The sequence below is a fragment of the Haemaphysalis longicornis genome, unplaced genomic scaffold, assembly GCF_048455015.1.
Source record: "Haemaphysalis longicornis isolate Haplotype H1 unplaced genomic scaffold, Haemaphysalis longicornis Haplotype H1 scaffold_2, whole genome shotgun sequence".
NCBI lineage: Eukaryota > Metazoa > Arthropoda > Arachnida > Ixodida > Ixodidae > Haemaphysalis > Haemaphysalis longicornis.
Genome location: NW_027526295.1, coordinates 293,449,075 through 293,462,879, shown reverse-complemented (window position 1 = coordinate 293,462,879; position 13,805 = coordinate 293,449,075). Strand labels below are relative to the sequence as shown.

At 49.4% G+C, this 13,805-nt stretch overlaps 1 protein-coding gene across 2 annotated transcripts in view; it reads right to left on the bottom strand.

Moving 5' to 3' along the window:
• The window catches only part of LOC144170858 (neural cell adhesion molecule 1-like), an 871,116-nt gene that overhangs the window by 47,868 nt on the left and 809,443 nt on the right, over positions 1-13,805 (bottom strand). The gene's annotated exons all lie outside the window — the stretch shown is intronic.

Sequence of the window (13,805 nt, the reverse complement as noted above, 5' to 3'; positions counted from 1 at the left end):
TCCTTCCAATTCCTCATAATGACAAAAATTTTGCTCAATCCCCGTACTGGAATGGCGAGGAATTTCAATCCCATTTTTGCAATTCCTCAATGTAGAAAGCACGTCTTGGTGGCTGCATTACGTCAACTATGGACGCAAAATAAACCTTGTCATTATACATGTCGAGAACTGCTGCAAAAGACAGCCCACACGTCACCCAAGTCAAAGGGTGGTAGCAGCTTGGTGACATCTCGTGCAGAACAGCCATAATTACCAAAGTACCAGTAATTCTTGCATGGTCAGAGTTAAACTTCAAAGGTTTGATGGATCGGTCACGCAGTGTCGATAATCGATGCGATGATCCGATGAGACGACGACTCGGTGGCTTGTTGGATCATCGCATCGATCATCGACACTGCGCGACCGATCCATCAAACCTTTGAAGTTTAACTGGTGCCGTGACCAGGATCGGTCGATATGGCTTCCGGTGGACGACGGGGAGGCTACTCCAAGGCTGAAGCGACATCCTGCTGAGAAGCTGCAGGGAGCAGACGCTCCAGGCTGCAGCGGCGACACCATGCCAGAGTCAAGGGTGACTTGGTGAGAGGCCCCACGGAGCAGACGCGAGGCGACTTCGGACCGGGACAGAGCTGCATCATCTGAGGCATCACCCGGTTCCGGCGACGACGACGGGCGCTGGAACGCCCGACTGAGCGAGTGCGTCGAGAGCGGCGTAGCGGACTCCCCCCCCCCCCCCCCCCCCCCCCCCCCCCGAACTGAGTGCGGAAAGAGGCGGCCAAGTGAGTCCCCTTCGTCCTTTTCCTTGGCGCGACCACTGCTGTCCGAGATAGGGGTGGGAGAGGCGCAGCGTGCCTAGCTTTCATGTCGTTCTTCGTGAAAGGGTTATCGTGAAGCTTTCACAATGGCGCGGGTCCTCTCGACTGAGGAGATTGAGCGGCGAATGGCTGCAACCGTTGCGGCGATGGAGGAGCTCGAGTGCAAGATTGCGCAGGCGACACGGGCTTTAGACGAGCGGCTCGCGAAGGTGGAGCAGGCAAATCGTGCGGCAATTCCTACGCTATGGGCTTGTGAACCAAATTCTTGTCCAGTCGCGGTTGCTCCCTGTGCAGAAACGCCTGCCCCAAATGAGTGTGTATCGCCGGCAGGCTGCGCAGTACTAGAGAGCGCAAGAGAACCAGGTGTTGAGGTCGAGTCCGCACCGCATGTTATAGAGCCGGAACCCGATGTAGACGCGCAGAGGGGCGGTGTTGTGATTCCTTTCCTCGAGCGTAGTTCCGATCCATGCGCCCCGAGTGGTGAGTGCGGGGATTGGGCTGGTGGCACATTGCCGGAGAGCAGGCTCGAGCTTGTGTCGCGCGCATGCGAGTCCGAGTGCCAACTAGGCGACGGCGCTGCGGGGCATACGGTTCAGGAGGAGACGCGTAAGTGCGTATCAAGGGAGCCGGCGGCACAATTGGCAGTGTCGCGAGGCGCGCGTCTTCCCTTTGCCGGTCCGCCAAGTGCCCAAAGCCGGTGTTGCGACTGCGTCAGAGCGATGCACCTTGTTGCATGAGAAGCGCAGTACTGCTGCGTGCCGACGCACGCAGGAAAGGCTGCGATAAGTTCGGTGACGGCAACGGGAAGTGGCCCTTCCGGCCTAGATCACCAAGAGTAGCTCCCTTCGACTTGGAGCAGGACCGACGGCGAAGTCCCGCTAGGAGGGAATACTCGGCAGTCCGGGGTCTCCTGAGCCGTGATCTTTGGCTCTTCGGTTTATAGAGCGCCGCAGCTTTCAGATGTCCGCCTCTCCTTTTCCTTGCCTTGGCTTAAAACGTCACCGTTAGGATGGACGCCCCAGTTGGGTGATGTTACGCTCGCTCGGACAGCGGTGCTCGCGTCGAGATGGAGGATGGAGGGGGGAGCATGTGTGACGTTGCGCGTGAGACAGTGAGCGCTTGCTCAGGAAACCGAAGTGAACTTTGAGTACGCTGCAAGCGCACAGCAAGTGAACTGCAGCTCGTATGAACAATCTTTGTTGCGCCTTCGGAAAGAACATTCGTCCACGAGTGCGAGAAGAGGCGATGCGAACTTTCTTTACCATGTTGTCGTTGCTACAGAAGTAGCCGTATTCCTTGCTTTTTGGAGTGTTTGAGTGTCTTTTTATCTGGTTAGAGTGAAAGAATGATCTAGCATGCATTTGTAGCTGTATTGTAGTTTCATTATTACTTCAGTTGTATTCATTTTTCCAGCGTGGGTTGGTTGCCTCAAAGTGTCAAGGAGAAAGGGTTCTTACGTGTGTTAGGTATAAAGCGAGGTCGCTGCTGTGTGTTGTTAAAGCTGCGCCTTTTTGGGGTTAGAGGAGAGTTTGTTGATGTTTTCTTTCTTGGTAACATGTGTCGTCTAGGGCAGTTTGAAGTGCTAATTCTGTGTGGTTGAGCATTCTGGTTTAGTATTTCAGTGTGCGGAAGGCGCACCTTCTTTTCTGAGCACGAGGAGAAGTTTGTTCTTGTATTTGCTTTTCTTTGTTGCAAGTGTCTTTTGAGGCAATTGGGAGTTCACGTTGTGTTTCTGCGTAGCGCTGAAGCTAGAGTGCGTAAGGGAACGTTGCATGCTGTGTTTTATGTACGATTGCTACGAATGATTATCTGCGTTGTTCTACGTTGGGTTTTTATGACCCACAGCCAGAGTTGTACGTACAGCTAGTGTACGGAGAACATTCCTGGTGGGGAGGTGTTGAGTTCGGGCCCCTCACTTAATAATTAAAACCGCCCGGCAACTAAATATCTTCAGCTTGTTTACCTGAATGGTGTTTGTTTTCACGCCGGCCGAGCGGACTTGGCGTCGTAGCGAGAAACCGCGGATGATTTTGTTATTCGCCGCGATTTTGTGTCCACCCGACGAGCTGGCCCGGAGACGACGCATACAAACGCGTCGGTCATAATAGCTGAAAGCGATGTAAGCTTTCGAAGAAGGATTTCCTTGCGAGAATCCCCGAAGCGGATGAAAGCTGAAGGTCGATCAAGGGGTGAAACATTGGGTCAGACTTAGAAAGAAGTCACCAGACGTTCTGTCTGTGATAGCTTCACTGCTCAAAGTTACTGGGCGAAGTTTCAGTTCGTCACGCGTCTGAGCCTGGCGACTCGGCGGCTGGGGTGCGTGAATGGGTTAAGCGACCAGGGCCCGTTTGCCCGAACGCGATAAGTGTGAGAATAAGTTCTCAACTACGACTTTAGCGCTGTCTAGGAAATAAGTCATTTGCCCGAAACTGACACAAGCGCTTGGGTAAGGTGGCGTTTACGTCGGGTTTTCTGGCAGCCAGCTTATTTGCCGTGGCTGACTTCGACTTATCGACGTCTTATTCGTAAGCGGGAACTTAAACTGGAACTTATGCGTACGGGCAAACGGGCCCAGGCTTTGTTAGGCGCTCCACGTGTTAACAAAGGCAAGGAATTCTTTTCGGCGCGGAGCCCAAACATAGACGTGCACGGTATGACAATACTTTAAGACGTGTCGCCCGAGAGCCGAATCCCGGAGTTGAGTCTGCTTTAGGTTGGTTGGTTTTCATTTCTGTTATATTTGTGTTTTGCGGAATACCTTTGGGTTTCTGTGTGAGAGTGAGAGAGGTGAGTCCCGTGACTATTTTGAATCCACCTACCTTTTTTTGTGTGTTTGTTCACGATAGCCAAGCAGTGGCCTAGTGTGGGCTAATAATGAGCCATCCTCACTCTCCAGTTGTGACGTCACGTTTGTGGGCGGGGTTTTAGTGATAAAACCAAGGAGTTTTATGTTTTGGGGGTTGGACAGGAGAGACAGGAAGTGGAGAGCGGCGAGCCCCGCTCGTCGCGGGCCTTGCCCGACCTCTTGTTTGCGATCACGAGCAATGAGTTGTAAATACGTAGTGTAAATAAAGTTTACATATTGTACATTTGAGTTTACTTGGAGTGGACTGTCGTCGGCTATGTGCCGTCGGCAAACGAGCCACAGAGTCGTCGTCTCATCGGATCATCGCATGGATCATCGACATTGGGCGACCGATCCATCGAACCTTTGAAGTTTAACTGTCACCATAATGACTTTCCCTTGAGTGGCGGCAGAGGAAGAGCCTATTGCTGCATCCTTGCGTGGTTTTGCACACCCTGTGGCGTGTCACCTCGCTATGCGCTTCGCGAATATCATCACCGTGACCAGCGCCATTGCACTGTGCACAGGCACGCCGCCCGTACGTTGCTCACATCTAAATGTCGTTCTTAAGGTCAAAATACATGGAGAGAATGTTCACGACGAAGTTCGCGCGGCGCAAAATCTGCAGCGGCAAGACGCCCTATGTTCGTCGGATTGAAATACATGGAGCGAATACACGGCACCCGCCGCCACGTCGCCGCTGGGTTGCTCTCAGTTGGTGGCACCTCTTGGCCCGTAACTAACGGTTTTCGTTGTTGCCGCAGCCTGGACGATTCCTGTCGGCACCGCCTGACGCTGTTGAGCTTGGTTTGCACAACCTGCGCAATGGATGTCAGGATTTCATCAGCGACACGCAGCAGGGGATGATGCTTGGCTGAGAACTTTGGACTTTTGGGCGCAGCGCGGGCACCAGGTGGCAGTGGCGCGGTGGCATCGCCTTCATAACGCCCGGCCTACAGGCATTCGGCGCAGTTGGTGGCACCTCTTGGCCCGTCACTGACGGTTTTCGTTGTTGCCGCAGGTAAGCTGGATGTATGGTATATTGTTTAGTTACGTTCAAACTGCGACTGAGTTGTGTCGCCAACTGCCACTGTGTTTTCATCTGTGATGGCTGAAACAAAATGTGCCCAGTGCCTGCAATGTTTTTCTGCAACTGATCGGTTCATGAAATGTAGTAGTTGCGCATGCTTGTATCACCTGGGACCTGAATGTTCCGGGATAAGTGAATCGACGTTTTCGTCTATGGGTGCGAAGCGTGAGAAATGGCGGTGCAAGCAATGCCGTTCAGGGCCTCTTTCACAGACAGAGACGGAGACCACGTCTGCGCACATCGGCGCTATCAATGACAGGATCAAAATATTGGAATCTATTAAAGAGCACGTTGAGTCGATTGCTTCTTTGCACGCCAAACTCGACGAACTTCTATCCTTGAAGCCGGAAATTGAGATTGTCAAAACTGCGGTTACAGACCTATCTGATAAGTACGATTCCTTTTTGGCGGAATCAAAGGCTCGTGATAATGTAATATCGGAGCTAACTGCGCAAATGAAGACACTTGAGAATCACATTTCTTCCCAGGACGCCATGATTGACAGACTGCGCGTTGAGCTGAACGAATCTGAGCAGTATAATCGAGCTGTCAACCTAGAAATTCTTGGCTTGCCTGTAACTCCTCATGAGGATTTGTTGAAGGAAGTGACCGACTGGGCGATCAAGCTTAAACTCGCTTCTTTCAAAGCAGACCAGGTCATTGCTGTACATAGGCTTCCTGTGCGTGGAAACAAACCGGCCCCCATCCTGGTTAAATTTGCAAATGTTGTCTTCCGTGAGGCGTGGCTGAGTGCTCGGTCAAAGCTACGGAAGCTGTGCGAGGATGATGAGCTACCACAGATATTCCTACGTGAAAATTTGACCAAGCAAAACAGGGACCTGTTCTGGGCAGCGAGGGCAAAGGCGAAAGAGAAGGGCTATAAATTTGTCTGGGTGAAGAGTGGAAGGATTTACCTACGAAAGAAGGAGGGGGATCCGGTTGTGCGTGTAATGCCCTGTTCTGATTTGGCACAGCTGCCTTAAACAAGTTGCATTGCTATTTCTTCTATTTTTTTCTTCTGGCTTTTCTTTTGTTTCTTTAATGAATTCAACAGCGCTACAATTTCAAAACTTTTCTGGTAGTCGCGATGTGCTTTTAACGACAGATCTAAGTTTTACTGGTTTGCACGTGAACATGAAAAGTATTCGCAAACACTGGGATGAATTTTGCCATGTTGTTAACATACTCCATGATTTGGTAGATATATTTGTAATGACTGACATAAACATATCAAAGCAGCTGTCGGATCAGTTCTTTCTTAACGGTTTTTATACTTACTGTTGCGGAATTATGGAAGACGAGGAGGGCGACCACCATCAGGGGATAGAGAAAAGAAGCCAATAAACCTCGGTCCGGCTCAGCCATGGCCTCGCGTCTGCGTCCCGTTCCATAACATTTCTGGTGCCGTGAAACCCGGGAACGACGGACCAGCGGACGTCACGGCGCAGCGCCTTCAAGGTAGTGCGTGGCCTCAGGTACGTCGGATCGGCTCATTTCGGAGGCCTCACCCTTGAACGATGCCTGCCATGGCTGCGTGCTGGACACAGACCCCCCACCTAGAACTCGGAGATGATCCCCACCCATCGGACAGTCCCGACCCTTGCTTCGCTGCGCTCTCTGGTTTAGATGTCAGGCAGGTCGTGGACCAACTTATCAGTTCGCGGGTCATCCTCCGGGCGGACATAACGGAATTAGCCAACACCACTATTCGGGTCTTGGAATCGTCACCATCGAATATAAGTATGCTCATCGATTTGCACCGTATGGCAGAACAAAAACAAGACGAACTTCGAAAGCTGGACGGTCATATCCAGAGCCTTCTCGACTTTGACAGTTTTGTGGCAGACTTAAAAGAAGGCGAAGAGTTTTAATACGCGATAAGTAGCACGAAGGTTTCGTTAAAGGAACGAATCTCTCAGACAACGTTGAGGACGTTGTTCACCGCGACGAAGACTTTGTCGCCACCTCAACCGACGCAAGATCCTTTCAGAGGGGGCACATCCATGAAAAGGGACGCGGCTATTGTAGCACTCCCATTCGCAACAAGGGCTGCTTGCGAAACCGCGAGTTCGTGGTGTTCAGCGGAAGAGAACACGGAGCAGCACAGCGCCCCTGCATTTGCAACGTCGTCGGTGAACCAGGCTGCGGGACGCAGAAGCGATACCGAGTTCGACGAAGCAGCCGGCGCCGTGCCATTCCGCCCAAATGAGGAAAATACCATCCCAGACTCGCATGCTCTCGGGGCCAAACCCAAAAGGCCATCGCGCACGCGCAAAACTCACGTGAATTCAACGGATGACAGGTGTCCCGCGTGCAACGAGAAGACATTCACCCGTGGGCCAGCGTTACGAAACGAGTGGCTCGGCAGTAAGTCTCTGAACAAGCGAATTCAAGCACGTGAAAGACAAGCGTCCGCTCGACCACTAGAAAACAGAAAACGCAGATCCATTACGATGATACAGATGCACGTGGTTAAAACTCAGCCAGTACGCAGAAAGGATCGACGAAGGCGAACAGAAAAAGAAAAGGGCCCCACTGACCAGAAGGTTCAGGATGCATTCCGAACACGATTTGTACATGCTCACTCGAGGACTAACTTAATTGCCTCATTTATAAGACAGCCCGACCCAATCAAATCTCGGGGCCCCGTCCTACCCAAGAAAGTATCCAGAAGAAGGCATCGAGCCTTGAAGCATCGATGGAGGGTAAAACAGGCGGAAACTGCCACCTGTCGTCTTCAAACGAATGACACTGGACCACCTATCTACGGCAGAACTTATACTAACCTGTTCTGAACTTACCCACTAGTGTCACCGTCGGGGTGGGAGTATGTTGTGGAATTATGGAAGACGAGGAGGGCGACCACCTACGATCATGGCTATCAGGGGATAGAGAAGGAAGAAGCCAATAAACCTCGGTCCGGCTCAGCCATGGCCTCGCGTCTGCGTCCCGTTCCATAACACTTACTTCTACACTCGCGAATCTAATCTAGGAGGCGGAATCGCGTTATTTGTTAGAGATTCCTTAAACATTTCCTTTTCATGTGCAGAATCCTTGGCCGTCCGTGTTCATAACTCCGCTTTTGATATAACACTGCTAGCTATATATCGGCCTCCGAATCAGAATGCTTATAAATTTGTTGAAGAACTAAGTGCGATTCCATTTCCGCCAGGGCATGTTTGCATTATTGGGGATGTGAACATTGATCTTCTGAAAGGCAGAAATAAAGTAGTTGTCGAATATTTAAACGTGCTTACGGGAGCGGGCATCGTGGCAACCGTTAATATTCCAACACGTGTTGAGATTCTGGGCGACAAGTTGGCATCTTCCTGCCCGGATCACGTGAATTTCCGGCCAGAGAAAAACGACATCTTTTCTTTTATGATCGAACAGAAAATGTCTGATCACTTCTTCGTTTGTTGTCGTATTTTATCGCAACTTGCACACCAAACAGGAAATAAGGGGCCTTCTAATCAGATTCAAATTACGGACCACTTGAGGCTGGGCCGATATCTTTCAGAGTATAACTGGGTGTCCTTTTTAGACGATGTACTTGAGTGAGACGTTTACGACCAGTTCGTCAATATTTTCACGCAGATGGTCAATGAATCCAAGAAAATGATTACAGTAAAGCAAAGACGGCCCAGTTGTCCTTGGATTAATCAAAATGTTCTTTCTGCTATTGCCGAAAGGGAATGCGCATGGACAAAACGTCGCCGTTCGTAAAAATGCTCAGCTCATAGCACTTTATAAAACTGCACGTAATAGAGCACATGCGTTGCTTCGGGCAGAAAAGCGCAAACATTTCAACTACCGCTTTCAAGAATTGAGGACTAACTTATCGAAAAAATGGACTATTGTCAATGAATTGCGCGGCCGAGCTTCCATAAACACGGTCGACACTATCACTAAATACTTCGGAGGAATATCTGCTAAGCTGGCTGATCAGTTTAATTCCTCTTTTACAATGGGGGTGACGGCTGGGCGTTCCACTTTAAGTATGGCAAATGGGACCATGTCTGTCCTTGATTCTGCCTTTTTGCCGCTTTGTACTGAGGAAGATATTCGGTATATTCTGTTTAACGTTAATCGGCGAAAATCTCCCGGTTTGGATGGCGTATCTGTTGATGTTCTATGTAAGCATTTTGAGCAACTAAAACACGTATTGCTTGCTATTTTAAATAACATAATCTCTACGCAAATTGTACCAATGGGTCTGAAACAAGCCTTAGTTAGACTAATGTTCAAAAGTGGGGAAAAAACAATGTCAAAAATTATAGGGGTATTTTAATCCTACCAACCATAGCTTTGATACTAGAAAAGCATGTTTGTTCAGTATTACTTAGTTTCCTTCAATCTCGTGATGTCTTTTCACCTAACCAGTTCGGTTTTGTAAGTGGTCGAGGCACACAAAAAGCCTTAGAAGAAGTTTCTGATTTCCTGAATGAGGCCATTGATCAAAATGAATTCGCTTGTGCTCTCTTTTTAGATGCCACCAACGCATTTGATTGTGTTCATCGTGGGATATTGTGTGACAAACTGTATAATTATGGAATTCGTGGTTCATTTCTTTCTTTACTTACCAATCATCTTGCTGACAGATCTCAGACCGTTGTCATTGGAAAAGTTAGAAGTGCACAAATTCCTTTGTGTAGTGGAGTGCCACAAGGGTCTATTCTTGCACCTGTTCTGTTCAATTTATATGTTAACGATCTGAGTGATTCCATACTTTACTGTCGCGTTGTTCAGTACGCAGATGATACACTTTTGATTTCTAGACACATTGAATATGCAACAGCTGTGAATAATTTACAATACGATTGTGAACAACTAATGGAATGGTTTGAAAACAACGTGATAGGGATTAACAAAACTAAAACACAACTTGTATGTTTTCACAATCCTCTGAAACCTACCTCCCAAGAAATACCAATCTTCCTACACAAGTCGTCTTGTAATAATTGCAGTTGTTCTCCGGTTCATTATGTCTCGACTGTTAAGTACTTGGGAATATTTTTCGATTCTGACATGTTATGGAACAGCCAGTTGGTCTACATTTGTTACCATCTTCGTAAAATTGCCTGTTTGTTATTTTCAATGCGCTCAATATGCCCGGCTTCACTGCGTAAACAGATCGTGCACGCTCTTTGTTACAGCCTACTACGCTATGGTATTTGTTGCTTTTATTTTTGCTCGACCTTTTGGCGCAACAAAGTTGACAGTTTATTGAAACTGGTATTGAAATCGATGTTGTATGGTACAAATATCAATGGCAATGTCTGTATTTTCTCATGGTCTCAGATGCCAAAATTCTTAGTTCTGTATACACAAACAGTAGCTCTGAAATATGTTTGGACGAAAGAGTACTGTGTTCCGTACATTCCTATGAGGGACCTTCGTCAACGCAGTCGTTTCGTTTTGCCTAGGACACAAACTCGGTATGGGGAACGTATTCGCGCTTTTTATGTCCCGCATACAATGAATCAGTTACCAGACGATGTTTTCTCCTTCAGTAGCCGAAAATTAATTAAGAAATGTCTGTTTGAACTTTTCTATTAACTATTTGCTCATCACTCACCGCATTTTTTACTTTTTTTTTTCTTTTTCCTTTTCTTCTATTTTCTGTGTGTCCGTACCGGCGAAGCGATTGGCCTCGATGCCGCCAACTGCCGGGCACTGCCCTTCAAGCCTTCTGTGGCTTCGGCATGCCCGCAAATGTACCTTGTATATTGCAATAAACATATATTATTATTATTATTATTATTATTATTATTATTAACTGAACCTCCATGCCCAGAATCAACCGGGCAACATTCAGTAAAAAAACCCAATGAAGGAGCTCCCCGCTTGTGTTGTACGTCCTTCGACGATTGCATTGTGATTGTGATGTTGTGAGAATGCGTGACCATGCGTTTTCAGTGCTCAAAGGCGCTAATGGCAGTAGGAAAAAAAGATCGCCATCGGGGTGGTTGGAACTAGCCATAGCGAATTCTACAACAAGATGCCGGCATATTACTTCTAGTCCACCTCAACATACGGCGCCTTTTGCACAATACAGCATGCAAAACTGGGCCATCAGTACATACGGCTTGCTGCGTCTAGTTTTCGTCGTATTTCCGAGGCCCTCGCAGTTATGCCGGCTGTTCCTCACGCGCCTATCTTGCACACGAGCCTCATTTTGCTATTAGTACAAGTTGTGTAACGAGATCGCCTTTATTTGAGCTAAAAAAAGCTATGGCCCACGCTTATCTCGGCGACAGAAGCCATATGGTCGTTGGGTCGGGACCATGTTTCGCCTGCTCCTTGAGATATCAGAATCGCGCGTAACCTGGTGAACAGGGCCCGCGCAGCCAGCCAGAGCAAGCGGATCCCGCACTGAGGATCCCCTCCACTGGGCGGGTGCCCTAACAGCAGCACCTGTTGTTCAATAAATATTTTGTTCTTTCGTTCGTTGTCGTTGTAACCGCATTTTTCTCAAAGGATCTCTGATATACAATCGGTTTTTTTCCTCTTGTAGGCGCGAGCGAAGCGTACGTCTATCAAACTCTTTCGCTTTCAAAAGCTTCCCAAGCGGCCGTCCGCCAGCGGTTTGTACCCGCCATGAAGGGGAAATCGGAAGACCTGATTGGTTCCTTCAGTTTGCCGCTTCGCCACCGACCTGACCCAGCTAGATCGGCGGCGGACGGTGTTTTTTGCAGCCGGGCATTGTTCGTTGGCTTTTCGTCGCGTATTCGCTCCACGTATTCTGGCCTCTGGACGTACTCCCGCCGCACGGCGGAGACGAACAACGCACCACCGCGGAAACGAGGATCGAGAGAGAACTTTGACTGCGCAATGATTACAATTCTGCTTCTCTTCCACTTCGCCATCATGGAACGACACTTTTATGGTTCAATACAGGCGAAAGCTGGCATCTGAGACCAGCCGCTTCATCACTGATCATGGGCGGGGGATTTGTCCTCCTCAGGATACACCCCACACACTTAACACCTGGCGGGACAAGTGGAAGTGCCGCCCCGCCCTGACCGTCTGGGCAGCTGCGCGGAGTATACGAGCAAGGAGGGTCGTAAGCTTCCGCCCTCGGGCGCCGCCTAAAATCATCCAAGTCACAAAAGGAAAGCTTACTCGCACAAATGAGACGAGAACGATATATTAAAAGCTATCGCGGTGCTTAATCTTCCCCTGACGTTGTGAGAATACGTGAGCATCCCCACTTTTTGAGCTATGTAACCAAGCTACGTTGCTGACCTCTCTGTCGCTAGGGTTTGTGCTGCTCAGTTTAACGTTGCTGAGTGTATGATTTCGCAAAACACGCAAGAGCCCTGAGGAACCATATTCCGACGTTTTCAACATCACCATTTTCCCCTGTGTTTCTTCGTTCTTTTATCATTTTCGTGAATAGAACCAGGGCTAGTCTCGGCTCTTGTTAAGCCTGTGTTCAGGCACAAAGTTAGGTGACCTTAATGTTAGGTCTAATGAAGTGCCAAGCAACGTCAAACGCCTGTACGCCAGGCTGCACGCAGCGGATGTAGCGCGAGGACTAACGTCGGGCTGTGGCACACCCGCTTCCGCCCCTCCCTCTGCTGAGCCAGTATTTGGGATGGGTTGTATTATTTCGACGTTTTCACCCCTTTTCTTAGGCCCCTGGCCACTCTGTTAGCAATAAAGACTTAAACATGCATACATCTTGCGCCTCTGTCCTTCATTCAGTCGCATCTCGCGTACCAGCCAGTGGGGTACGCGATGGCCGGCGGGGTACTTCAGGCCGGCGCATACTGGCCTTCGCAGCAAGTAAGAACGTCAGGCCAACGAATATGCCCCTCGTCCGCAATCAGCGGAAACGTCAGCCCGACACATATCCGCTTCCGGAGCCAATGCATTCGTCCCAGGGGGACGATTCAACTGGAAGCGACCAACTCTCTGTTCTTGTCTCGCTGCCTAACTCCATTTGAGTGGGCGTGGGAGCAGTGTTTCAGGCACGATGGCTCACGAACGTCGTTTTCACCTCTTACAGGCAATCGCTGCTTGCTTGGTCTTTTTGACACCACTCGCCGATCCCGGAGACGCCACCGAAGTTGATTTGATTGATTGATTGCAGGGTTTAACGCGCCGACGCAACGCAAGCGATGAGGCGCGCCGTAGTGGAGGGCTCCGGATTAATTTTGACCACCTGGGGATCTTTAACGTGCGCCGAAATCTCGTACACACGGGCGTTTTTGCGTTTCGCCTCCATCAGAAAAGCCGCCGCCGCGGCCGGGAATCGAACCCGCGACCTCGTGCTCAGCAGCGCAAGGCCACCGAAGTTATTCCCCTGTCACCGTCGGATGCTGAAACGTGCCCGGCCGAGTTGTTCGACCCTGCCGGAACTTTTTCGCTGCTCCCGAGCTCGTCGCATCTTTTGCTGGCATCACCGGCATCAGTGACGTCACCTGAGCCACACCATTTAAACTGCCGACCAACACCATCGGACTTCAGTGGGCGTGGGAGCAGTGCTTGAGGCACGATGGCTCACGAACGTCGTTTTCACCTGTTACAGGTTGGTTCAAAACCCTCCTTTAAGGTAGGAAGTCCAACAGTCTGCTTGCTACCTTTCCCATGCCCACAAGTGCTGTGTAACTTGATTACTGAGTGTGTGGATCTTGGTTACCTATTGCTGTGCGCGGGAGACATTCAATCAAATCCTAGACCTAATAAACAGCAGCGTAATAGAGGTGAGCCATCTAGTAAACCAGGGGAAGTTGACACTAGTTTGAGCGCAGTGGACGTTGTTGACCAGGGTTCAGCATCTCTGCCGAGTACGGCGAAATCATTCGGCTACTAACAGGCTTGCAGACCAGTTTCGCAGTACAAACTTCAAAACAGGACGAACTCGCTAAAGACATTGCAGAAATTAAAGGTAATCAAAACAGCATTAAGCTGAAGCTGGATGATATTGGCCGACGACTATCAACTGTTGAAGAAAAAATGGAAGCAATTGAAACTCTAGAAGCAGACATTAATGATACACGTGTTATACTTAATAATGTCGCCGAACAATGCAATGTTGTTTTGACCA